The 25,715-nt window shown below is 36.2% G+C and overlaps 1 pseudogene; it reads right to left on the bottom strand.

Annotated features, from left to right (window-relative positions):
* Positions 1-7,689: 7,689 nt before the first annotated feature.
* Positions 7,690-7,842, bottom strand: LOC114097723 (large ribosomal subunit protein eL39-like; annotated as a pseudogene).
* Positions 7,843-25,715: the final 17,873 nt, after the last annotated feature.

Raw genomic sequence — 25,715 nt, 5'->3', positions numbered from 1 at the left:
TAGATTTTTAACCTGCATAACTAGTTTCCTGACTGCCCAGCCAGCACGTCCCGAGTCTCTAATGATTAAGTCACACTAAACATTCTTCTATGATTAACTCTCATTAAGACCTATAAAAAGCAGACCCTTCTTGTAACCAGGGGCCATTTTCTCCCCTGAAAATGTGCCCTGTGCCACTCTGCCCATGCTTAATAAAGGCAGGTTGCTGATCCATTTGAGGTCCCTTCTAGGTTATCTGTGCTTACAATGCCGAAGCCCACAGACCTGGATTTATTTGTAGTTTATATCACTAGTGGGAATGTTTTTTCTTGTCCAAACATTGATAGGTTGAGATCCTAAATCTTTATAGTCTCAGCAGAGGAGACAGTGGGCTCTCCAGTGAGCCTATTTATGCCAATCTTGTTACCATTAAGTACAAGTTTTTCTTCGATTATCAGTTGGGGGTTCATTTACATCTCAAAATGAAGATTAGCTAAGGTAGAACTCTTAGAAATTCAGAAAATTATAACTAGAAGTGTCCTTTAGGTGAAAAGCAAAGACAACAAAGGTTAATAAAAATCAAACATATAGAAGTGAATTTGGTGTCAACATACCTTATATATAATCAGAGATATGATAAATTATGGTATAATGGTGCATTAAGAATTGTAATGCGAAAATAAATTTTAAAAAATAAAAAAGAAGCATAAACAAATCAAACATGACATTCATTCATCCACATTTAACCCACAGAAGGTAAGCTTCTAGAAAAGAGACCACGTTGTGATCTTAGTGTATGAACATCTTCAGTAATCAGTTGAAGTCCAAACTACTTAGAATTTATATATGTATACATCAAACAATCCAGTAACTGTTAATGACTCACATGGGAACTTGAATCTTTCTCCAGATATTATCTTTAAAAAATCAATTTAAATAGTTCTTTTCTTCTTTCCCCTTTCTTTAATTTACTAAATAAATAAGTAACAGCTACCTACCTATTCATTCCCTTGTAGAGTACCCAGTACTAGTTTACATTTTATCAACATATTTGTACTTTGTTTCCTGGCCTTTCACTGAAGGCAAAAATCCTATAAAATGTAATAATTATGTTCCTCCACAACCTAGAAGTCTCCCAAACAAACATCCTAAATTAATAACCATAAGTTTTTCAAACTGTGGCTGATGTACCATGCCATTTTCCAAAAACAAACAAACAAACAAACAAAAAACCCTTTCTGTTATAGGCACCATTCAGTGACAGAGGACTCAAGTCCTGCTTTGACATTTCACTGAACTGGAGTAGAGGGCAAAAGGTGATAACCAACATGTTTTTCTAGAGCTAATACAACCTAAGACAGAAACTGCCTTTACATGGGTTGAAAAACGGAAGGCTACCCCATAACACATAAGAGAAATCAAAGTATAAAGGTGATAGAAATGGTTGAGAATTTTTTATAGCTTACTAGCTGAAAAGGAATTAAAATAGGAAGAAAAGGTAAACACAGAAAATCTCAAGATATTCGTAAGCTTCTAACATGAGGGCTTTATCACCCATTTATATTTATTGAAGGAAACCTGGACATTGACAGAAGAATAATCTATAGGCTTCCCACAGATTCAATCCAGGGTTCTTTTGGCTGCTTCTCCATTGCTGTTTATGACAGAACATACTTAATGCATGGACTCTTTTTGGTTTAGTAAAGAAAAATAATTAAGCATACAAAGTTTGTATTTAGACCTCAACCTCAATTCTGTCCTCTGTCATTCCTTTGGGATTTTAACTAGAAAACTCACTCTGCCATCCTCTCAGGCACACTTTCCTCTGAATGTCCAATCAGTATGCTGCCTTCTTTGCTGGGATTTTCACTTCACCCTTGCATCCAGTTCTGGCACTAATGCTTTGTCCCTAAGACAGATCAGTGGTTACACCATGTTTACTCATGAGACAGTTTCTAAAAGGAAGTGTCCTTCCTTCAGATGGAGGAAGTGGTGGTGGTGGGTGACACTGGCCTCCACCCCATTTCCCATACTCTCTTCTGTGCAGCAGGGCAAGAGACTTCACTAATGGCAGCTGATGCACACTTGTGTCCAGAGGGTAAAGATAATAACAGCATTCGGAGCTTGTTTAAAATTCTACGAGTCAAAATTCAGAGACACAGAACTCATGATGAACAAGTGGGGTTTCTTCTGTCTCTAAATCAGGTCTCACCTCTCTCCTTTCCTTGTCATGGTGCCTTTCTTCCCTCAGATCTTGAAGCAGCAGGGGGGATCTGGAATATTCATGTGTTCTACAAAGCTGGTCATGAGCTAGTGCAAGGGACAGCGGTTTTTTGGGGGTTTTTTGTTTGTTTTCATTTTGATCAGCTTGGGATAAAAAGTTTACAGGTTAAAAATAATTCAAACTAGATTATCCATTTAATTTCAGTGAAAAAATTGGAGGCACTTTTTAGTCACTGACATGTTTGCATGTACAAGAGAATTTTGTGATTGCACCACGAAAATAGGTTCTCTATCACATGGAACATTTGGGAAAATTGCAAATCTGAGGGAGGAGTTACTCATCACTGACCTGGAATCTTATGCGCTTTAAGTTATTCATAACCCAGGACAGTTGGTGTCAGTTTCTGTGAAGAGAATATTCCCTTGGGAGAACAGAGAGATCTAAAACAGGAGCCATGTGAGTAGAGCAGAAACTGAGGCTGTGAATCCAGTGCTTAACTTTTAACACGAGGGTAAATGTCAAGGTGCATATAGAGAAAGAAGCACATCACAGAAGAGGGGATGTGAGGGATGGATGGAATCCTTAGTAATTAATTAAACAGATTTTACAGGCAGATCTATACAGAAAAGTCATATAGATTTTCAAGGCAAGTAGTAGCAAAAGCTTGGGAGTCAGACTACTTCAATTTGACCACTGGTCCAGCATTTACCAGCTATGGGGCATTAAATAAGTTGCTTTGCCTCTCTTTGCCAGTTTCCTCATCTATGAAGTTAGGATAATTTTGAATTATTGCCTCATATGGTCATTGAGGAAATAAATGATCTATTCATACATGTAAATGACTCAAATCAGTATTTGCAAAACATGCACTACAAAAATAAACTTCTTTCAGAATTCTCTACTTGGGGGCATTTAAATTTTTCCTTATAATTTTTAGGATAATTTAAATAGTATGTATCTTTCATTTATACACCATTCCTGGAAGAAATAGCATCCCCACAAATTTTAGAATTAAAATACATTAAAGTTTAGTTCTTGTGTGATATGTAAGTGGGTCTTTAGTGTGAACTTAGGCCAGACTTAAAAACATGCAGTACCTCAACATGTTGGACAAGCATTTCAGGTCTCACTAACCCTTGAGGAATGGGAAAAAAGGAAGTGGAATGGCCTCCCCCTAGCTGAGATAGCATCTCTCCACCCTGCTCTTGACTCAGATGGCTTTGCACCTTGGAGAGGAGCTTATGAGAAAAGGACCCCCCCCCCCAAAAAAAAAAAAAAAGACTTTCCTGCAACTCTGCTTTCTTAGAATTTCTCTTACCATGAAGTTTTCTTCTCTTTCTAGATGGCTGCCTAGCTATTAAGATCATGCTCGTCATGAAAGCTTCCCAAGGTTAGCAGCCCACAGCCACCTTATAGTGTCATATAATTTTGGCATCTGTCGTCTCTACCGTTCACTTGGGTATTAATTCCAGGACACGTTATGACTCCTCAGCTGCTTTACTATTTTGCTATTATTTTTTCTGTGTTTCCCAATTAGATGGTAACTAAATGAATATTCCTATAAGTTGCTGCTGCTGTTGTTGTGACTGTTATTATATTATTTTTTAAAATATTTTTTTAGTAGTAGATAGACACAATACCTTTATTTATTTATCTTTTATGTGGTGCTGAGGAACAAACCAGTGCCTCACACATGCTAGGCAAGCACTCTACCACTGAGCTACAGCCCCAGTTCTATTGTTATTATTATCTGGTAATTAATTGTTTGCCTCAGAAAAGGTAATGTAGAAAAAGAAAATAAACTCAGAAGAATTTGCCAGAAAAACTCCAAAACTAGTTTTACTCCAAAGTCCCAATCCCATATTTAGCAGGACTTCAATAGTCAAAGCAAAGCTATGACAAAGTTCAGTAAATATTTAGTTTGTCTGAAGTACTGCAATAGATTCCTAACTAATCTCTGCCTCCAATCACTCCTGTCCAACCCATTATCTATACAACCCATCAAATGATCTTTTTGATTACTCAGTAATCAGTTGTTCAACTGAATTTATTAAACATATATTCTGTGCAAGAAAATACAGTTACCATGGTGATTCAAATAATTATATCAGACTATGATGTGAATGAAAATGCAAAATGATGGCAATGTAAAGAGTAAGAAACTCTAAAAATAAAGTTTTGGTCCAAGGTAGATGGGCAGTTTCTAAATTCATAGGGTAGCTTGTATATTAGAGCGTGTTCTCTATTCTTTGCTTTCTCACACCATGGAGTCATAATTCTTTATATACAATTTATGATTTAATCATTGAGTGTCTCACTGGAATATACTGATGTTAGAAACTGTAACTCAAAAATGTTAGACATTACATAGATTTCATTTGTTAACTCAAGCTGATATTTAGTTTCTACTACATTCCACAAACCAAGATTGAGAGAATGAAAAAAAAAAAAAAAAAACACACACACACACACACACAGTACAAGTAAAACAAGAAATACTGGGATGTTATGATAACCTTGCTTTTTGTTTATCCTGACAAAATACATGCTTATAGGTGAAATCATAACTTTTGAATTAGTCAGGGTCCAAGCAGGAAACAGGTAGCATATTCAAATTTGGAAAATATGTGAAGAATTTGATGTCCCTTTTAGGAAGTAGATAGAAAGAGACTTCAGGCCCCTGCAATGCACCCAGTGTGAGAGCAGAGTCTGGCACAAGCCTTAGGTCTGAAGGAGTAATGGGGAGGGGTGGTCCCTAGAACCTGGAGACAGGAAATGTTACCAGAAATGATAGCAGGACAGAGCTGAAACCTTTGAAATCCCAGAGGATACAGCTTGAGGCATGCATATCTGCCACATTTTCTGCATCTCTTCTTTTCCTGTAAGTCAGAGAATTAGAAAACTCAGCCATAGAAACTTCAACCACCCATGCTACAGGGCCATGTGGAAGAGTGGAGCAGAAACTCAGATTCCTTAGTAAATTTATTTAGTACCCCTTTAAAACTTGGTATTGGTGTCTGCATGGTTTAGTTAAGCCACACACACCCATAATGAGGGAGGGATTTCAAATACATTTCTAATTTACTTTTTAATTGACACATAAAAATTATACCTGCTTATGGAGTACCACATGATATTTTGATACATGCTTAGACATTGCGTAGTATTCAAATCAGGGTAAGCTTATCACTTTCCTCAGACGTCAAGTTCATTTTTAAAACAGAACAATAATTTTCTACTGAGTTTCTTAAGGCCAGGTGTCAGAAAGCTGTCAATGTTGATACTGTTTATAGAAAATGGAAAATTAATGAAGGAGTAGAAAAAGATCAATTTGAATTGGTTTGGCTGTGTAAAACTTCTAATTTCAGCCATATATATTAATTGCTTGCCATTTATGCCTAATTACTGTGTAGCACAATAATAATGTGTATCATTAAACATGTGCCAAATTAACTTCACAATAGTAGCTTTGCCATGTTAACTTCACATTATTAGCTTAGTTATATTTTAAACAGTTTTTGTAAGTTTTGACTCATGGAGTATGCTCTTCCTTCTTTTAAAGCAAAGGAAATATTTGCTTCAATGATATTCTGCCTAATCCCATACTCTCCCAAAACCCAAGAAATGAAAAAAGAAAAAAGTTTTTTCCCCCACCATCCGGAGTAGTAATAATACTTAATTTAGTAGTGCTTGGAGCTAACCCAAAGCCCAGGATTGGTTATCAACTAATTCCAGCCATGATATAAAGCAGGGAAAAGCTCCTGCCAGACCCTTTATAGCTCTGAAGTCATAGGACTCAGTATGCAGTGAACTGCCACCAGGAGGATCAGATGGGCAAGGAGTGTGCTATCTTTAGCAAATGTATCCTGATCACTAAGACTGCATTCCATTTTGCACTTGAACGAATTCTTGATTGTAGTGTGAAACTTGAGGCAAGCTGATCCACCATCACATTACCAATGATTATCAGAATGTATTCAGACTGATGTTTGAATTCCCAGTCATGATAAAAGACATCTTAATACTGAGTTTATGCATTTATTCTGAGAATTACTCATAAAACTTTCTTTTGCCTTGATAAATGGATAAAAGATGTAATCTACAAATTCTAGAACCTTTAAATTTCTGGGTAGTAAATGCCTGAAATATTGAACTAGTTCTTCTGAAAAAAAAAAAAACAGTTCAATTGTATCAAAAGGCTATAATTCAACAGCAGGCTTGATGTTAGAATTAAAGTAGGTTACGGGTACTCTGTGGTATGCATTTAAGAGATTAATTTGCTTTATAGGCATGTTCCATTTGATCCTAAAAAACAGTTTAGTCAATCTGTCTCAGTTTAGGGTATGGATCTACACTAAGAAATTTAAAGGTCTATGCATACATTGGAACATGGGCCTCCTTCATAGCCTCACAAAACATCCAGCAATTCAGGGGTTTCATTGAGAATTCCCCCCTGGGGATTCATCTTGTAGGGTCAAAACCTTCTCAGTTACTGTTTCTTCATTGCAGACCTCTACTGTGACAAGATGGGAGAATGGAGTAAGTCCCAGTCAGTATGCACCAAAAGAGAAAAGAACATTCAAACATGGAGAAAGGCCAGTTGTTTGCATTTTCATTTCATCCTTGCAGATAGATATGTTCTCTAACCTTTGGTCAACCTTCCTTTGTTTTACACAGAGAACTGCTTAATTAATCACTGAAATGTCAACAGTGTTAACTGAATATTTATGGTAAACAAATAACAGATTCAAGACACATTGAGGATATTTTTTCATGAGTTAAAAATATCTACTGTACAATATCAATATAATAAGTATAACTACCTACATTGCTTGCCCTAGTGCTCTATTTACTTAAATCCATCAGGTTATTAGATTGTTTGAATAGCCAGGTGAGGTAAACAGTATACCCTCAACATGGATAGAACAAGATGAATGAAACTTGGCTTAACTAGGAAGAGGAGACTGAATTTGAGATCAAGCCATTTCTAGGGCTTATATCCTTTCCAGTATTTTGTGAGCCTTAGCAATGCCTTCTGCCCTTCAGTTATACTTTTGCCTCCCCTCCTCTCCCCCATGGAGATTTCTTCTATTCCTTGTACATATAAACCCACAGCTTATCCCTGATTCCTCTCCTGCCCTCTTGCCCTCTTATTCAGGGCAATCTTCCTGAAGCGGCAAGAAGCTAAGAGCAAGGAAACAGAAATATTGCTGTATATTAGGGCTTTGGACATTAGATGACAGCAAGAGGAGTCACATTGGGGGACTAGAAATGATGATTAGTATGTCTTCGTTGATCAGAGATCGCCCTTCCCCACAAAGGGCTAAAAATTACTGAACCTACGTACTTATACAGAACATAGAAACAAAAACCAGATTCCCAAGAGAACATGTCCAACTGTTTAATAGTGCTGACATTTTCAGCTTAATAAGGCAACATGACAGTGACCTTGATATAGCAATATATTGGCCATCTCCTTGCAACTCCTATAGACCCACCTTAGTTCTTCTCCAGTGACTCCTCTCTGACTTATACATGCTTTTGTTGCCAGTTTCTGTTAAATTCACTGGGACTGGAACATTTTGCTTTTGTGTTTTGGACAGGAATCACTTGATCCTGAAACTCTCATGAGAAGACATGGTGAGAAGAATGGAGTCAGGGTGTATCGATGTCAGAGAGTGAAAACAGAGGTGGGTGCTAAGAAATGTCAGAATGTCAGGTTATCTAGGGTTTCCCAGAATTCTGTGGGCAAAAGTACTATAGTTTTTCTGTTTGTTTATTTTGTTTGGTTTTTATGAGAGTTTAATCCACCTTGTAACCCATCCTGTTCAGGGAGATGTCAGGAGTTAACAATTAGGATTTCTCCTTTCCAGGGCTTAGACTGGCACCTGTGCCTCAGAGCACATCCTTTTCCCTATTTCTCAACAATCTTGTTCCCACACCTTTGATCTTCATCTCCAGAATCTTCAGTTTCTTCTTCACCCCTCTTTGATTTTTGTCTACCTCCAAACTTCACCAAAAACCTTCTCACTTTACCCACTCTAGCTACCATCTCATTTCTCCTGTTTTCATATCACAGCTTTTAAAACCAGCTTCCCTCAGCCTCTGACATTCTGGCTCACACCTCACTACTCTTAAAGGGATATTTAGTAGCTTTCTTTTTGCGAAGTACATGAGACTCAGTCCTCATTCCTGATATGTCTGTCATATTTTTGTTGTTTGTTTTTGGTACTAAGGATTGAACCAAAATGTCTCTTTAACGAAGCTATACCTTCAGCCCATTTTATTTTTTATTTTGGGACTGGGTCTCTTTAAGTTGCTGAGGCTGCTTTTGAACTTGTGATCCTATTGCTTCAAGTTCCTGAGTGGCTGGGATTATAGGTGTAGCACTGCTACACCTGACTTATATCATGTTTTTTTAATGGTGCACTCCTTGAAACAACTGGCTTTGTTTTTGGTTTCTTTTATCTTTTCTTACAGCATTTGGTAGACAATCTTCATTTTTTCCCCTCTTAAATTTTCATTTATTTTAGGGCCTTATTTAGTTAGCTTTTTTTGTCTCTGTGACCCAAAGGCCTGACAAGAACTTAAAGGATGAGAAGGTTATCTTGGCTCATGGTTTCAGAGGTTCAATTCATAGTTGGCCGACTTCATAGGTCTGGGCCCAAAGTTGGGAAGAACGTAATGGTGGAATAATGTGGAAGAGAAAAGTAACTCAAGACATTACAATCAGGAAGCAGTGAAAGAGAGCTCCACTCATCAAAGATAAAATATAAACCCCAAAAGCACATCCCTAGTGACCTACTTTCTCCAGCCACAACCCACCTACCTAAAGTTACCTCCCAGTTAATCCATATTAGTAAATTAGTCCACTAATTAGGTACACCTCTCATAGCCCAATCACTTCACCTCTGTGAATTCTTGCATTGTCACACATAAGCTTTTAGGGAATACCTCATATTCAAACCATGACATTTCACCCCTGACCCTCAAAAGCTCATGCCCATATCACAAGGAAAAATACATTTAGTTCATTTTCAAGAGTTCCCATAATGTTAGGAGTTCCAACATTACCCAAAAGTCCAAGTTTGAAATTTCATCTGAGACTCAAGACAAACTCTTGGTTATAAGAGTAAAGACCAAAAATAAGCTACATATGTCCAATATATAAAGGCACAATGTGAACATTTCCATGCCAAAAAGTAAGAAAGAGAGGCACACACACCTACACACACACACACAAAAGATGGAACAAAATTTAAGACTGAAATTCTTCTGGGCAATCAAGTCCTATAGCTCCACGTTCAATATCTGGAGCATGTGGCAAACTGGTGTTCTCTCCAAAGGGCTTGTGTAGCTCCACCATTATGGCCTGGCTGGATGTACATGGCCTCTCTCTTAGCTTTCTTCCACTCATTCCTTTAGCTTTCTTCAGCAGACATTCTACGTTGCTGGCATCTCTTGATCTTGGGGCTCTCTACTGCAGCTTCAGCTTCCTTCTCACTTCTTTATGTATCACCTTCTCAGGGCAGCCTCCTGGGACTCCAGTACTGCTACCTGTTGCCTGGCCTCCCAGGATTTCCTTTGTAACTCTGGTGGAAGCCTGCATGACCCCCTAACTCCTGCATCCTAAGTTCCTGCAGAATCTTCACCACATGGTTGATGCAAAGGTCTACCACTATCTCAACCAGGAGCCAAGCCACCTGGGACCATGGCTGTGGCAGCCTCTGAGCCTGGCAAAACAACTTTCTAAGCTGTTCTGTACAAAGTGGGCACCCCAGTGGTCTCTTCTCAAAGCAAATTTTGTGTTTACATCCTTGAGCCTGAGATGGGTAAGGTCTTGCCATTTCTGAGGTGCCCTAAAACCATCTTGCCTCTTGTTTCTGGGTAAAGTACTTAGTATCTATTTAATGGTTCTAACACCTTGAACAATCACAACTTCCCTAGCCACAGTTTTACTCATACATTTCTGGCCATATTACAAGTTTTTCAGTTTTTTCTGCTCTGATTTCTGCTCCTCATTATTACAGTAAACTTGGCCAAAAGCCACCAGCAAAATCCATGCCACCCCCTGAATGCTGTACTGCCTTCAAATTTCTTCTACCAGATTAAACAGTACATTACCTTTAAATTTAGCCTCATAAAAAGTTTCAGGACTTGGGTAAAATGTAGGCAACTTCTTTGCCAGAACATAATATGAGTGGCTTCCAGTTTCCAATAAAGTCCTTCTTCTCTGAAAATTTATAAGCCCAGTCTTTACTGTCCATAGTCCTTTTGGCATTCTAGTCTTTGGAACTCTCACAAGAATTGCCCATTAAGCTCTGCTTACAACATTTAAATCTTTTCCAGTTTGTATCTCTAAACTTTTCAAAATTCCATCCCCCCCACCCCCTGCCCCAAATCAGCTCCAAAGGCTTCTAAACCACGTGGTCAGGGTAGTCAAAACAATGCCCACATCTCAATAGCAATTTATGCTTTAGTCAGATTTGCACAGCTGTGACCCCAAAACCTCATGAGCAATTTAAAAGGATGAAATTTTATTTTGGATCACAGTTTCAGAGGTTGAATCCATGGTTGGTTGACTGCATAACTCTGGGCTCAAGGTGAGGGAGAACATCACGGCTGAAGGGCGTGGCAGAGAAAAGCAGGTGAGGACATGGCAACCAAGAAGCATAGAGAGAGATCTCTTCTTGCCAAAGACAAAACATAAACCCCAAAGACAGTGACCTACTTCATCTAGCCACACCCTATCTGCCTAAAATTATCACCTAGTTAATTCATATCAGTGATCAATCATTTTAATCCTCATAATCTAATCATTTTACTAGTGAAAATTATTGCATTGCCTCACATGAGCTTTTGAGGGATACTTCATATCTAAACCATAACAAACCTCTATGATGGTAGTGATTAAATTAGCTTATTTATCCTTTTTAACAGCTTTCTTGAGATATTATTGACGTACAATAAACAGAACATATTTAATATGTACAATTTAAGGTTTTGATATATTTATACATCCATCCCTCTAATCATGAACTTATTGCCTTCAAATATTTCCTCATGACCCTTTGTAATTACCCTGTCCTCCCTCTGCCTAACCCCCAGTGTTTATCCCTAAGCAATCACTAATCTGGTTTCTGTTCCTATAGATTAGTTATTTTCTAGAGTTTTATAAATGCAATGATTTGGTACTCACTTTTTTTTTTTTTTTAACTCAGCATATGATTTTGAGATCATCATGCTGTTTCATGTGTAAATTGTTCATTCTTTTATAAAGTATGATTCTTTGTATAAAAATAGTACACTTTGCCAAAGCTTTCAGTTTTATCTACTCTTCGGACATTTGGGTTATTTCAACATTTTGGCTATTGCATATAAAGTTTCATTCATATGCAAGTTTTTCTATGAAGATATACTTTCATTTCTGTTGGGCATAAAGTATAGTTAACATACGGTGATATATTTGCCTTTTAAAAAACTAACAAACTGATTTCCAAAGTGGTGTATATTTTACATTCCTTTCAGCAAATATATGAGAGTTCCAGTTTCTCCAAAGCCTTGCTAACACTGGATACAATTAATATGGTAATTTTTAGCCACTTGAAAAGATAAGCAGTAGTATTTACCTGAGGTTTTATTTTGCATTTCTCTAATGATAATGATATTGGCATTCTGACCTTCTTTGGTAAAGTATCTTTAAACATTTTGCTATTTTTTAAAATTTGAGTTGCTTTCTTATGTTGAACTTGAAACTTTTTTTTCCTGACTACAAATTCATTATCAAAAATATGATTTTTAAAAATATTTACTCCAAGTTTGTTACTTTCTTCTCAATAATACCTTTGAAAAGGGAGTTTTTAATTTTGATGAAATCTAATAATTTTTTTCTTTGATGGGTTTGGTTTTGGTGTTGAATCTAAGAAATCTTTACCTAACTCATGATTTTAAAATGCATCCATATTTTTGTTTTAGGGCTGTGATCCATTTTTGTTTGATTTTTATTTATTAAATGAGTGATGAATCACAATTCATTTAATGGGATATAGCTATCCAATTGTTCTAGCATCATTTGTTTAAAAGTCTTATCTTTTCTCCATTGAATTGCCCTTGTAATTATTTCAAACATCCATTGTCTATGTGTTTATTTTTCTCTCAATCTGTTCCACCATTTTATTTGTCTACTAATATACCACCCTCACACTATATTGACTGTAGCTTTTTTCCCCCTTGAAATTGGGTAGTATAAGTCCCCCAAATTTGTTTTCTCTTCCTTTACAAATCTTCCAGGTGTGGCAATTTTACCTGTGGACACTGCTGTTGACTTGAGATGTTTCTCTAAACATGAATGACCTTAGTGAACTCTGGAAACATTCTTACAGTTTTCATAAAAGTTTTTATGCAAATGGTTCTAAAAAGTCAGAAACATAAGCCCCTGCTTCTCCTTCAAGTTCCAGGCCTGTGGCCCTCTTAATACATAGGAAACTACACTGGAAATCTCATTTTTTTTTTCAAGCTCTGAACTTTTCTGAATGGTTCCTGTGATATGCTCCATCAGTTTTCCCTCCCAACTCATTATGTCAGTCCCACAGCCATTCTTCCCTTCTATTGCCTAGACTTGAATCAACCTTTTGATTTACCTCTGTCCTTCTCATGATCGAATAAATCACTATGTCTTCGCCACTTTTTTTTTCATTAAAAACACCTTTCATGAATGTTTTCTACAATCTCCCATCCTCACTATTTCTAAATTCATATTATCATTTTATCATGCCTGAACGATTAACTGAAAGCCCATCCCACTTCTAGACTCTTCCCTCCCCCAAACTATTTGTCAGATTTATCTTCAAACTCTGGCCCCAAAGCTTTGTTTTCCCTTTCCTGTCTTCTTATAACTTATTCCAGTTAAGCTGGCTTACATTTGCACATGAATTCGGCCAGTTGTGCGTGTGTATGTGTGTGTGTGTGTGTGTGTGTGTACACTTGTGTGTATGCTGAGGATGAACCCAGGGGATCCCTTAGACAAGGCAAGCTCTCCATCACTAAGTTTTACCACCAGCCCAGGCTAGTTTTTAAAAAGATATTTTCTAACTACAGGAGAATTTTTTAAGTAATACCTACTTAAAGATTTTGTAGATAAGGTATGTTGACACCGAATTCACGTCTTCATACATGTATTTTTATATGATAAATTGTGGTATAAAGGTGTATTAATAATTGTAATGCAAAATAATGATGATAATAATAATAATAAAAAGATTTTGTAGAAAGGCAATGAACTCCATGCACTATCATACAGTTTGATTTAGTCCTATTTTAAAGTTGTACTTTCAGTTTTCAGTGGACTTGAAAAACATTAAACATTTGACATTGAATAATTTTATTTTATTTAAGCCTGTCCCTTTCTTTACAGTCATATAAGGACATACTATAAGTTAAAGAAATACACAAACAAAACAGGAAAACAATGTCTAGCGAAAATTTTCTTTGTGTCACTAAGACAAGAAATCATGCCCATAGTAGCATGTATTTTAGGGTAGTCTATAAAGAAAAATTCTTCTGACCTCAGGCAACTAAAGGAGATCTTTCAAAAGTAATGGGTCACTAAAGATCCCTCTTCTTCAAGTGCAAGAACTTTAATTACTTAGAGTTTCCATCTCTGAGACTCATGGGGAAAGTCATCATATTTATTTTAAAAGAAATAAGCTTTAAAGGTTTGGTGGGTATATCTCAGTGACAGAGTATATGTCTGGCATGCTTGAGACCCTGGGTGCAATTCCAGCAACTGCCCCCCACACACACACCCACCAATTAAGATATTTTTTAGAAGAGATAAGAAATAAAACAACATATTTGCTAATGAGTATGAGTCTCTTTTAAGGAAAAGAATACTTAAAGAGCAAGTGTTTTGATAATAATTTTTTAAAAAACTTTAGAACTTTGCCTATGGGTACAGGGGAACATGAACTATGAAATGTATTTTCTTTTAGTTTTTAAGAATGTTTTTATCCTGAAACTAATTAGATAATTAATTCTATGAGAATGCCATAGTTAGGGGGAAATAGCATAATCATTATCCTGGAATAAAACTATTGCATTAAAGACAGGTTTTTATCTTTCTTTCCATATTAGTACCAAAGGAAATACTTTATACCTGTTAAGCATATAATATAATACTGGCATAGTTAAACGAATGGCTTCAGAGTATCAACTGGACTTCTAACTTCCAAGAAGACACTGAGAAATGAAAATAAGCAGCATAATTCTAAGATTCATTTTTTTCTAAGCTAAAAAAAAAATGGAAGACCTGAATATAATTTTTTGATGTGTCATGTAAGTCTAGCTTTAAGTGCTAAATTTCAGAATAAAAACAAAACAAATCTTGCATTAGTAGAATGGTTTCCTTCCAAGGAGCTCAAGTTCTTTTGGAAAGACTCCCATATTTTCAAGGACATGCAGGTTCAGGTACATGAGTTTGTGTGGGGTAAAGGTGTCATAAAGTAGAACATAGTGTTTACAACATCAGGTCCTGGGCAATCTCACACAGTCCAACTTAATAGTTGTTTCAAAATATAGGAGAATTGAGTTTTCCAGGATCCTTGAAAATACAAGACTAGCTTATTTTTTGTTTCCCACTTCAAGTGTAAGGAACAAGGGTCAAAGAAGGATAGTGCCACAGTTAACCTTACACAGTCAGCCATCCTGCACCTAGCACTTACATGGCCTGACTGCTCAAGGTCTATATAGCATTAACTTTCACCTGCTCAGGAAAGTGCAATGCTTTGTTTGTATGAAAACACAAGAATTCAGGTAAGCCAAACCAAACAGCTTAGATGAGAACATGATTCAGCTTATTAGGATCTAGGCCGACAGTAAGGGGAAAATAGAGGGGGAAAAAACCAAACTCTAAAATCCACTATTACTCAAGACAGTCTGACACACTTCCCCTGGTTGGATGGAGGTGGTGGTGGGGGATCAACATGAAAAGTTTAATCTTTAAGAAATTATACATACAGTTAGAGTAGGATGAGTAAAACCTGGAAAAGGCAATTAGAAATCTATCAAATCACAGGTAGTGTATGCATGCAAGATGACTTTTGATCATTTTAGAGACACTTTGGACACGGAGAGGTTTGAACAGACTTTAAAAAGAATGGAGAGGGACTTGAGAGAGTGAACTTGTCCATTTAAGCATATTTTGCCCCCAGTCCTTGCTGCTCATCTGAAAACAAGAAGTAGAGCAGGTCAGGAAAGGGGTATGGTTAACACTGCAAGATGAAAGATAAGCAGCCAGGCAGTTAGAAGCCAAAGCACTTTATCTAGAAGAGCAGGTCTGGCCTTGTTTCCATCTTGATAAGAATTAGATTGGAGAGCTTGTTTGTCTACAGGCGAGGATGGGGAGGAGGGGTGGGGCTGAAAAGAAAGGATGGGGAAGTCGGGGGCTTAGTTATGGAGTTGTGGCAAACCACTAATGTAGCTGTAATTCTCTCTTTTGTGTTATGTGTGGAGTTGAACTTTGAAATTATAAGACTTGTCTATTTAGATAACGCAGCTGTGTTTCTTTCAAATGTGGAAACTTAAACATCTAGAAAAGTTTAGATGACCCAGACATGCTGGTTATCCCCGTCTAACATTTTAATACAGTAGCTGAGTGGTCAGGCCATTGACTCAGGAATTGGAAATGGCATCTAATTTTGAAGTCTTCTTTAAATGTTGTATTTATCATTATTCTGAAGCATGTGTGTGATACACTCTTAAGTTATTTTTTTTAAGTCTTCTTTTTTTTTTTAGATTATAGGAATTTCCACATTCATACTGCTCTGATTTAGTGTTATAACTTCTTCAGAAGTATTTTTGATATACTTATTGAAACTGTCAAAGTTCTAAAGGTCACCAAGTTTTGTTCTGATAAGAGTTGTGGTTGAGACAATAACACGTTTTTCTGGGATTTTTTTTTTTTTTTTTTTTTTTTTTTGCTATTGCTTTTAGAATTTTAGTCCATAATAGAATCAAGAAATCCAAAATGAAATGCCATCTATTTTAAAAAACGATAGGCCTTTAAGATGATGTGTGGCTAGCTGAAACAACTTTCCTTTGTTGTGGGTTTCATGTTACTCATGCCATCAGTTGCTCAAGTAGAGTTTATTGAATATTTAAAATGATTAGCACAGGAGAAAGCATTACGCGATAAATGTAATCTACACATTTGCTGGGGTTTATAATCTATACTAAATGAGAGGTAAACCAAGTATGATTTTAGATTGGATACTAAAACAAGTTTGCATAAATGACAGGTAGGAAGAAAGCATATTAAAATAATATGTTCTCACTTATCTTGGTGACATTAGATTGTCTGGCACTTGAGTCTTCTCTGTGGTCCTGAGGCAATCCCTACAGATAACTAGTTCTAGACACTGTCCTGACCACCAGGAGCCGTGTCCAGAATGCCCTACTAGGACAGTTCTCCTTCTAGAATGTTCCTCATTTAAAAGTTTTCCTCTCATGCCTCCTGCTCTTGGCTACTGTGCTGGTGCTGAAAGTCTGGGAGGCCTGAAGAAATTTTAATGATTATGAGAGCAGCCCTCATTGCCCTCATTTAGTGGTAGACTGCAGGTAGCAAATGCTTTATACATCTGCTCCTTCACTGGCAAGAAAAGTACTCTAGCTCTCACACCTTCTCTCTCTCTCTCTTTTTTTTTGTACCAGGGATTGAACCCAGTGACATTTAACCTTTAACTACTGAGCCACTGAGCTGTATCTCCAAGCTGTTTTTTTTAATCTGTTATTTTGCTTAGTTGCTAAGGGTCTTGCTAAGTTGCTGAAGCTGGCTTTGAACTTGCAATCCTTTTGCCTCAGTCTTCCAGATTGCTGGGATTACAGGCATGTGCCACCATGCCCAGCTCATTTCAGAAATTTTGTTAAAGAATAATTATCACTTGTTATTCCATATTCCTGATCTCCATAATATTTTAAAATTTGTTTCTTAACAAAAATAATGTTTTATATATATTTGTGTGTGTGTGTGTGTATATATATATATATATATATATATATATATATATATATATATATATATATTATATAAAACTTAGGAATTATAAATATTAAAAAGTAAAATTAAATAAATTTATAATCCAACCACCTATAGAAGCACCATGTTATATACATTTCTAAAAATCATCTTGCATATCTAATATCTATGGACACACTGTCTTTTCACCTGAGGAATCATTTTTTTGGTTTATAAATTTTCAAATTCATCACATTAATATCTTCCCATATTATTTAATAGTTACATAATTTTTCACAGTTGCATGGTATCAGAATGCACAAATATGTTTCTCTAATCAATAGTATTGATTTATTTGATTACTTTTATCTATTAATTTATGTTATGAACAATTTGCAGTATGCATTTAGCTCTTGTAAGACTCAATTATCCTGTAATAACTTATAATGGTCATTCTCTTCTGTCTCTGGTTTGCAGATAAAGTGTGGCACAGAAATGTTAAGTAACTTGCCCAGTTTCACAGAGCTAGGAAGTAGCAGAACTAAAATCGCAACTCAGGCTGCCTGGCTTTAGAGTGGGTGCCTAACCGATATGATATGGTTGCTATCATGACAGTGCTGACAGGAATGTCCAATTACCTTTCTGCTTCCTTACAACAACACCTAGACTGAAAATGCTGGCCTTCTTAAAGCTTCAGCAATTGCCTTTCAAAAGGCTTATGCTTCCCAGCAGGTTGGGAGGCTGAGGCAGGAGGATTGTAAGTTCAAAGCCAGCCTCAGTAATGGTGAGGCCCTAAGCAAGTTAGTGAGACCCTGACTCTAAGTAAAATACAAAATAGGGCTTTGCTACTAGTTTCCTTTATTAATGCTCTCAGGCATGCTAATTCCACCCTCCACACTATTGTCCAAGTGAGCTAGTTTCTATTACAAACATTAGTGTCTTGTGTTTCCTCTGGGACAAAATTCAACCCCCCCTCAGCTTAGGAATACAAGGCTGTCCAGATCTGCCCTTTTTTTCGGGCTCTTCTCTTTGTATTACACCTTGCATGTGACTCTTGAAAGAGAAAAATGATGGCATCTTCTTTCTTCATTTCCTCATGTCCTCTACATTCATTCCCTGTAGCCTGCAGTGTCTAAGCTCCAAGCACTCTGGACTAGGACTTCAATAACAGGCACCCAGAAGGTGTATACTGCAAAATCCACTGGGCATTTTCATTCAGGAGCAATGAGTATATTGAACATTCATCTTCTTCTTAATTTTTAGCTATTAATTTATTAATTTCAGTTTTGTCTTTGTTTCCTTTTCATCCATACTCCAATCTGTGCTCTAGGACTTTTTTCTACTCAGTTTTCTCCTCCTCCCCCTCTCCTTTCCCCTCCACCCCCTCCTCCTCCTTTATTTTGTTATGGAGGATTGAAACCAGAGATCTTTTGCTACTGAGTGGCATCCCAGCCCTTTTTAGTTTTTACTTTGAGATGGGGTCTGGCTAATTTGCTTAGGGCCTTACTTTTATTGCTAAGTTGAGACTGGCTTTGAACTTGGGATCCTCCTGTCTCAGCCTCCTGAGTCGCTGGGATTATAGGCATGTGCCATCATGCCCGGCCTCCTACTTAGTTTTCTTATATGGTTTTCTCTTTATATTCTACTAGCTCTCTTTGGGAAATCTGATCTACTCTTTATGGTTTTAATTAGTACAAATGTACAGATATCAAACAATCCTCTATTTCTACAGCTTTCTTCTTTCCCAAACCTGATATGCATAGTCACTTAGAGGATTCTTCTAATTAAAGGTCTTGTGACCTATTCACTGTGCTTCCAAATGACCATTCATTATTCTTCCCTTACTTTCTAACCAATATCTTTTTCATTAAAGTTGTGCACTTGTACAAATGACACCATTCAACAAATTTTGTACCCAGAAATTAGTAGACATATTTGACTTCTCCTACTACTTTTTGACTATAGCCATATTTGATTATATTTAACCATTGCCATATTTTGTGTTTGTGTCACAAATGTCTTCAAAGTTCTCAGAAACATCTCTAAAATCCATCATAAATTTCCAGTTCCATTGCTATCATGTTAATCCAGGCTGCCCACTTCTCTTACCTAGATTAATCAATCTCCTGCCTCCAATTTTGCTCCTCAAAGCCAGTCTACCTCCACACTCAATAGTCATCTTACTTAAATCTGATAATATGACCCCTAACTTAAACCTCTCAAGATAAAGCTCAAAGATTTATGATTCATCAGAATTTCCCAAATCTGCATCTAGCCCCACCTGCAGCCCCAGCAGCTCACCTTCAGCACTTCCATACTGTCTGCTCCAGCTACATTGAGCAGAGGTTCCTCAGGTCCTCTGTGCACTTGATTTGCTTGTACTGAATATTCTTCTCTCCCTACTCCTTTCCTTTGCCTGGTTCATGCCTACTTCAGAGTTCTTATTCTTTAGGATTGATCATTTCTTCCCACAATCAATGGCTAACATCCCAATACTTTCTGAAAAATGACATATACCACATTTCTTTACTAGAAGCCCTCTTATCCTGTGTGATTGTAGTAACTAAAATAGGTTCAAATCTGAGAACCATAAAATATCTACAACCCTTAAACATTTATGTTAGCCTAATACATTTAAATGTACAGTCCTTCAACAATTTTTGATGTAGGGCAATGACCCTTAATTTGGGTATAGGTCCCATTGACTCACAATCCATGCAGTCTTTTGTAATCATCATGTACCATTTCTAATTTCTAGCTTCATTTTCCTTAAACTTAGGAAAAAATTCTGTATTCAGACTGGTTTGCAAATGTTTGAATCTTTTCACATCATTTTTCTGGTACCTAATTTGATAGAAAAGTTTTTAGCAACTGTATTTTATTGAGTCTTTCCAAAATAGTCATCTTAATTTCCAAAGAAACAACTCTTCCGTTTTACACTCTGTTTCATTGAATTATGTAAGCAATGTTTAATTATATTACATGGTTACAATAATAAGTCAACTGGCATGAATAGTTTGGGAGTAAATACAGCTAATTCTTGGCAGGCTTGCAACTAAACCAATGAGAGAAGTGTGTAGGCTTACTGGAGCGTGGCCTACTGGCTATGAGCTTTCACTGAGCCCTGAATATTAATCAGCTTGTTTTGCAAAGGAAATTGATTAGTATTGGTTAATTTGCCAAGTCAGTTAAAGTGCTCGGTTGAGAGCACTTCCGTTAACATAGTTGTCTCATATCCACACTAACTGTAAGCACTGTGAAGACAGGGAAATATGCATGGCTTGTGAACAAAGACATGAGTGAATGAATATCTTAATAAATATGTAGAATACCTACCTTTCATACCCTGCCCTATTTCCACTGTAGCTCAAGTATCAACAGTTTAATACAATCTGGCTTTCCCAAATGATTTCCCCATGCTCCAAGTAAAATAATTCTCCCTTTTCTGCCTCTACCTGTACTTTGTACTTACTCCTATCATACCACTTTAAAGTACTTTTACTGATATTTAATTTTATTTCTATTTCCCTTTAATCTACTACATATCTCTTAAAGGCAAGAATTTTTTTTATACATTGTGTTTAATATATAAATGGTAAAGGCTATTTCTTGCTTTTCCCAAATCAACTGATACATAAGTAATTACACAAAATAGCTGTCTCATAAGTATTTTTCTCACTACTTCATATAAGGAAATTGAGGCTAGGAAGATTAAAATACTATAAGTTGTATTAACAAAATAAATAACTCTTAAGAGTATCCATGGTCTGTGTAGTTCAAAGCTCAGACTCTTTCATCCATTATGTATCTTTTGCTCAGATGGCAAGAGAAGACCTGTTATAAGAATGGAAATAAAGCACTTCCTGGCCTCCATTAGTTCTTTTTTTACTTTCCAGCTGCTCTGAATACTAATATTTTGTTAGCTTTTTTTTCCCCCCACAGAATTATAGGGGAACAACAAGCAAGAGGGACAGGGGAAGAATGCTTAGGAAAAAGGATATAAACCTAAGCAATGAGGAAGACTGTGTGGTCTGAACCAGAGTTATGTGGAGGTTGAGGTGGGAAAGAGGTTAGAGGTTAAACCAGACAGACCCCAGCTTATAGATTCACCCTACAGCATTACTTAACCTGTAAGGATGAGAGCATTTGTATAAATTATCCATGGCACTGTTCCCCACCATGGAGGATGCTGTATTTCCCATGTGTGGTTTGGGAAGACTTCCTGGAGTAAAATTGATTTCAAGTGGTACCTTGAGTGGTGGAAAAAAATATAGCTTGCCATTTGGAAAAAGAGATGTAATTTGCAGGCTGAAAAGATAGTAAGACTGAAGAAACTTGCAAATAAAAAAATAGGCAAATTTCAATATTGGATAGAAGAAAGAAAACACCATTACAATGTTATGGTGAGCAGCAGAGAAACTCTACAGAAAGATTCACTAGAAGGACAGGACACCATTTTTATTAATGATTTTCCTGGACCTCTGATTTTCCTCTGATTCTCACATTCATCATTGATTTCATCCAAATCAGACTTGCTTAATATTTATTTTAGTTCTTTATACACCATATCTTGAGCTAAATTTCTTAAGTTTCAAGCTGGTTTGACTTCATATTTCATAAAATTAAGTTCAAAATCAATTCTCCACTTTTCTGAACAATTTCATTACTGATTGCCTTTTAGTATACTCAATAATATAGAGGTTCAATGTTTTATGGCTTACCACAATTTAATTCTCTTTCATATCACTTCATTAAAACATATCCAAGATATGCTATTGTCTTTCCTGCCTCTGCTCATGTTTTTGTTTCATTTAACATAGACATAGACCTGTGGCTACACTATCTCTACAATGCCATCTCTTTTGGGTTGTTTTGTTTTGTTTTACTACTTATGAATTCTCTTATCCCACAAGGGAGATGAGGCTGTTTTCCAACTGTGAAATCACTTCAATCGCTTTTCCACAAATTTACTTTCCCCTAAAATGAAATTGGTTATTCCTACTGAAAATTATACATAGAAAATCATATAAAGATAATTATACATTTCATCTCAAGATACTGGGTATTTTCATTTTTGAATCCCTGGAACATCACTTGTTAACTCTGTAGCTTTAGGAAAGTGACAAAATTCTTTTAAGTCTCTTGTTAATCCTTGGAAAGAATGGGATTGACAATGGTATCTATGTCAGTGGATTGGTTTCAAGATGAAATAAGAAAATCAGTGATTGCCACATAGATAAGAATTCCACAGGAGGCCTGGTCATCCTAACCCAGAAGTATTTACATACTTGTGTTTAATTATTAGAGTAGACCATGCATCTGTTACTGAGCCCTTGAAGTATAACTAATGCTGAGAGGAGATATACATGCAAAATATATACTGTATTTCAAGGACTCAGTAGGAAAAACAAAGGAAGTAAAGAATCTTGTTGATAGGTTTTATATTCTTACATGTTGAAATTATATTTTAAGTATATTGGAATAATAAAATATATCAAAATTAATTTTATCTTAAAATATTTTAACATGGCTTCTAGAAAAAATTTCATTACATACTTAGCTTGTATTTGTGGCACAGATTACATTTCTACTGCATAGCTCTGCTCTAAGAATGACAATCATCATCTTATGAGTGGATTTAGTTTTACTTAGAAGACTTGCCAAAAGCCATTTCTCATGTGAAATGTCACCTATAATAAATTGTGTTAATTAGTATGTAGACTTTTAAAATATTTTGAAGCCTTATTATAGGGGCTGAGGTTATAGAGCAGTGGCGGAACCCTTGCCTAGCATGTGTGAGGCACTGGGTTTGATCCTCAGGACCACATTAAAATTAATAAATAACATAAAGGTATTGTATCCATCTACAACTAAAAATATTTTTAAAAAGTTATTATAGGATGTACAGAACATTTCTCTTAGGATTGTAGAATTTTTAAATATTGTTAGATTTTAAATTATTTATCACTGTAATTTGATATTAAATGATTTTTTATACTATTTTTATATTATATTTGCAAGATGGCTTCCTTATGTAGGTTATAAAAATAATAAGATTTACTTGAGCATTATATATTTATGTATCCAGTTAATTCGAATGTGAATGGGTAACTGAAGACCTAGATAATAATAAATAGAAAAAATATTAAATTTCCTACAAAGCATTTAGATTACCAGAAGATCAGTATTAAAGTGTAGTTGAGAAGTGGTTCCTGAGAAACCTAAGTTAAAAAAAAAAAGTATAAAAAGTTGCGTGAAAATATAGGATCCTTCTGTATCTGTATATTCTGATGCTTCATATGACCTTGAACATCATCTGACTGTGATGAAACTGCAGTCTCCAGTCATGTGAATTAACTAAGTGTGAAGAGAAAAGCTTGTACAAGTAAACTTACCAAAAGGCTCATGATGAGCACCTCAGTTTCCATTCTCTGTAAATTGAGGTAGTCTCTAATAACTTCTAGCTCAAAAGCAAATGATCAAGCATGACATATTTAAAGAAGTAAGTTCAAACATGTATCTCCATTATACAGTTACAATTGCCACACTTAAAAAGAGAATAAACACTAGACTACCTTTTACTTCACAAAGGAAAACAAGAAACCACTAAAGTGTTCATGAAAGAAGAGACCTGTGTGACTAGTTCCCCTGCCCTGAGGTCTGAGGGACCCTCTGGACCAATAAATGCTTTGTGTTTGTAGACACTTGAACTCTCTGGTTCTACTCTTTGTTTCCTTTTCCTACACACTTAAAATTCAAAGGAACTGAAAATTAAGGTACATTTCAAGTGAAATAACTCTGTAACCCAACTTTCTAGTTGTCTTTCTGAAAACTCTCTAATAATTAATCTTCATACTCTCTCTTGAAGATCATCCCATCTACATGGTTATTCATCAATTCAACCTTATCACATTCTGAGTCCACAGGTAATTTGTACCTCTGTTTTGACCCTTGATCAAGGCTTTTCTTTATCGTCATTTTTTTATACAAATCTTATTCCTTCTCTTGTATCTTACTTTGTTTAATAGGATCTTGTACATTAACTGCATGAATTTGACTTTAACCTTTTCTTTCTTACTGTACACTCTCCCTAGATGATCCCATCAAATCTGTGGCTTTAATTATATATTACATACCCCCCACATGTACACGTCACTCAAGTCAAGATCTCTCTCCAGATACTACACTGATATCACTAATTTCCAACTATACATCCACATTTGAATGTCATACTGACATTTTGCATACATGTTCAATGTATTAATCATCTTTGCTCCCTTTAAATTTGTTTATCCCCCTGTGTTTCTGATGTCAGCAAATAGCAGCACCATGCACCTAGCCTTCCCAGTAAGAAACTAGGGTATTACCCTAAATAAACTCCATTCCCTTACCACCTACATGCAATCCAGCTCAAACCAGTCCAGCACATTCTACTTTTAAGATCCTTCCATACCACTTCCATAGCACATGCTACCATCATCTTTTCCAGGAGATATCACAGCAGCTTTGACCTCCAGTCTGGCACCGTCTCCAATTCTGTCTCATGTGAAAACTCAAGAAATTAAGCAAATCTAATCATGTCCCTCCAAAACAGACCTTTTGTTGGTCCTTGCTTCCTTTGATATAAATTCAAAGTCTTAACCCAAACTCTTGATATCTACTCATCTCTCCAGTTCCACCTCTTGCTATGTCATCCTTGTTCTCATCCTGTCCTCAAGCCATAGTGAACACACAATTCCCTAAATATAATCATCCAATTTATTCTCCATTTCTGTGTTGTCTTTCTCTGATTTTTGAACTCTCTGATTTTCATCCTCTCAACTGGTTCACTCTCTCCTCCAGAACTTGGAAAATGTTTTCCCTCTGCTCTCTGTTTCCCTCTTTCACATTTCCCTCCTTGCCAAACTTATTTATCTTTTGGACTCAGCTTAGATGTCATTTCTACTAATATATATTTTCTTTCTACAAGGCCAAATTAGGTTCCCCTCTCATTTGTTTTTATAACACATTATTTTTACATTTTTATTAACAGCTCATGTTTTATTATGCCTAAGTATTTGTTTGCCTTCCCACCAGAAGATACCAATTTTCTTGAATACAGGAATTGTGTCTTGTTTAACCTTATGTCCTAAGCACCTAGACTGGAACACAGGAAGAACTAAATAAATAAATGAACTCTCTATAGTGTTCAGACAAAAGGCTTGCATATGATAGGCACTCTGGTCCCTTAAACTTTAGATGACTTCTTCTAGTGGATACTGGAACAGGAATCAATCATATAGAAAGAAAAAAAGAAAGAAAGAGCATAGAAAGCAAAGAGAGTTTATGATCTTCTCAACTTTCCAAGTGGACCTAAATTTGATGTTGAGGACTAAATTATCTGCACATTCTATCCTCTTAAAGTCTCATTGTACAGCCTAAATAATTAGAAGAACTGAAGAAGCCATTTGCTTAAATTTCTCCAAGGATACAAAGTGACCTTGCCAAAAATCACAGACTAAG

This window comes from Marmota flaviventris, chromosome 11 (genome assembly GCF_047511675.1).
Source record: "Marmota flaviventris isolate mMarFla1 chromosome 11, mMarFla1.hap1, whole genome shotgun sequence".
Taxonomy (NCBI): Eukaryota; Metazoa; Chordata; class Mammalia; order Rodentia; family Sciuridae; genus Marmota; species Marmota flaviventris.
Note: the sequence above shows the minus strand (reverse complement) of the source record. Positions and strands in the feature narration are given on the sequence as shown.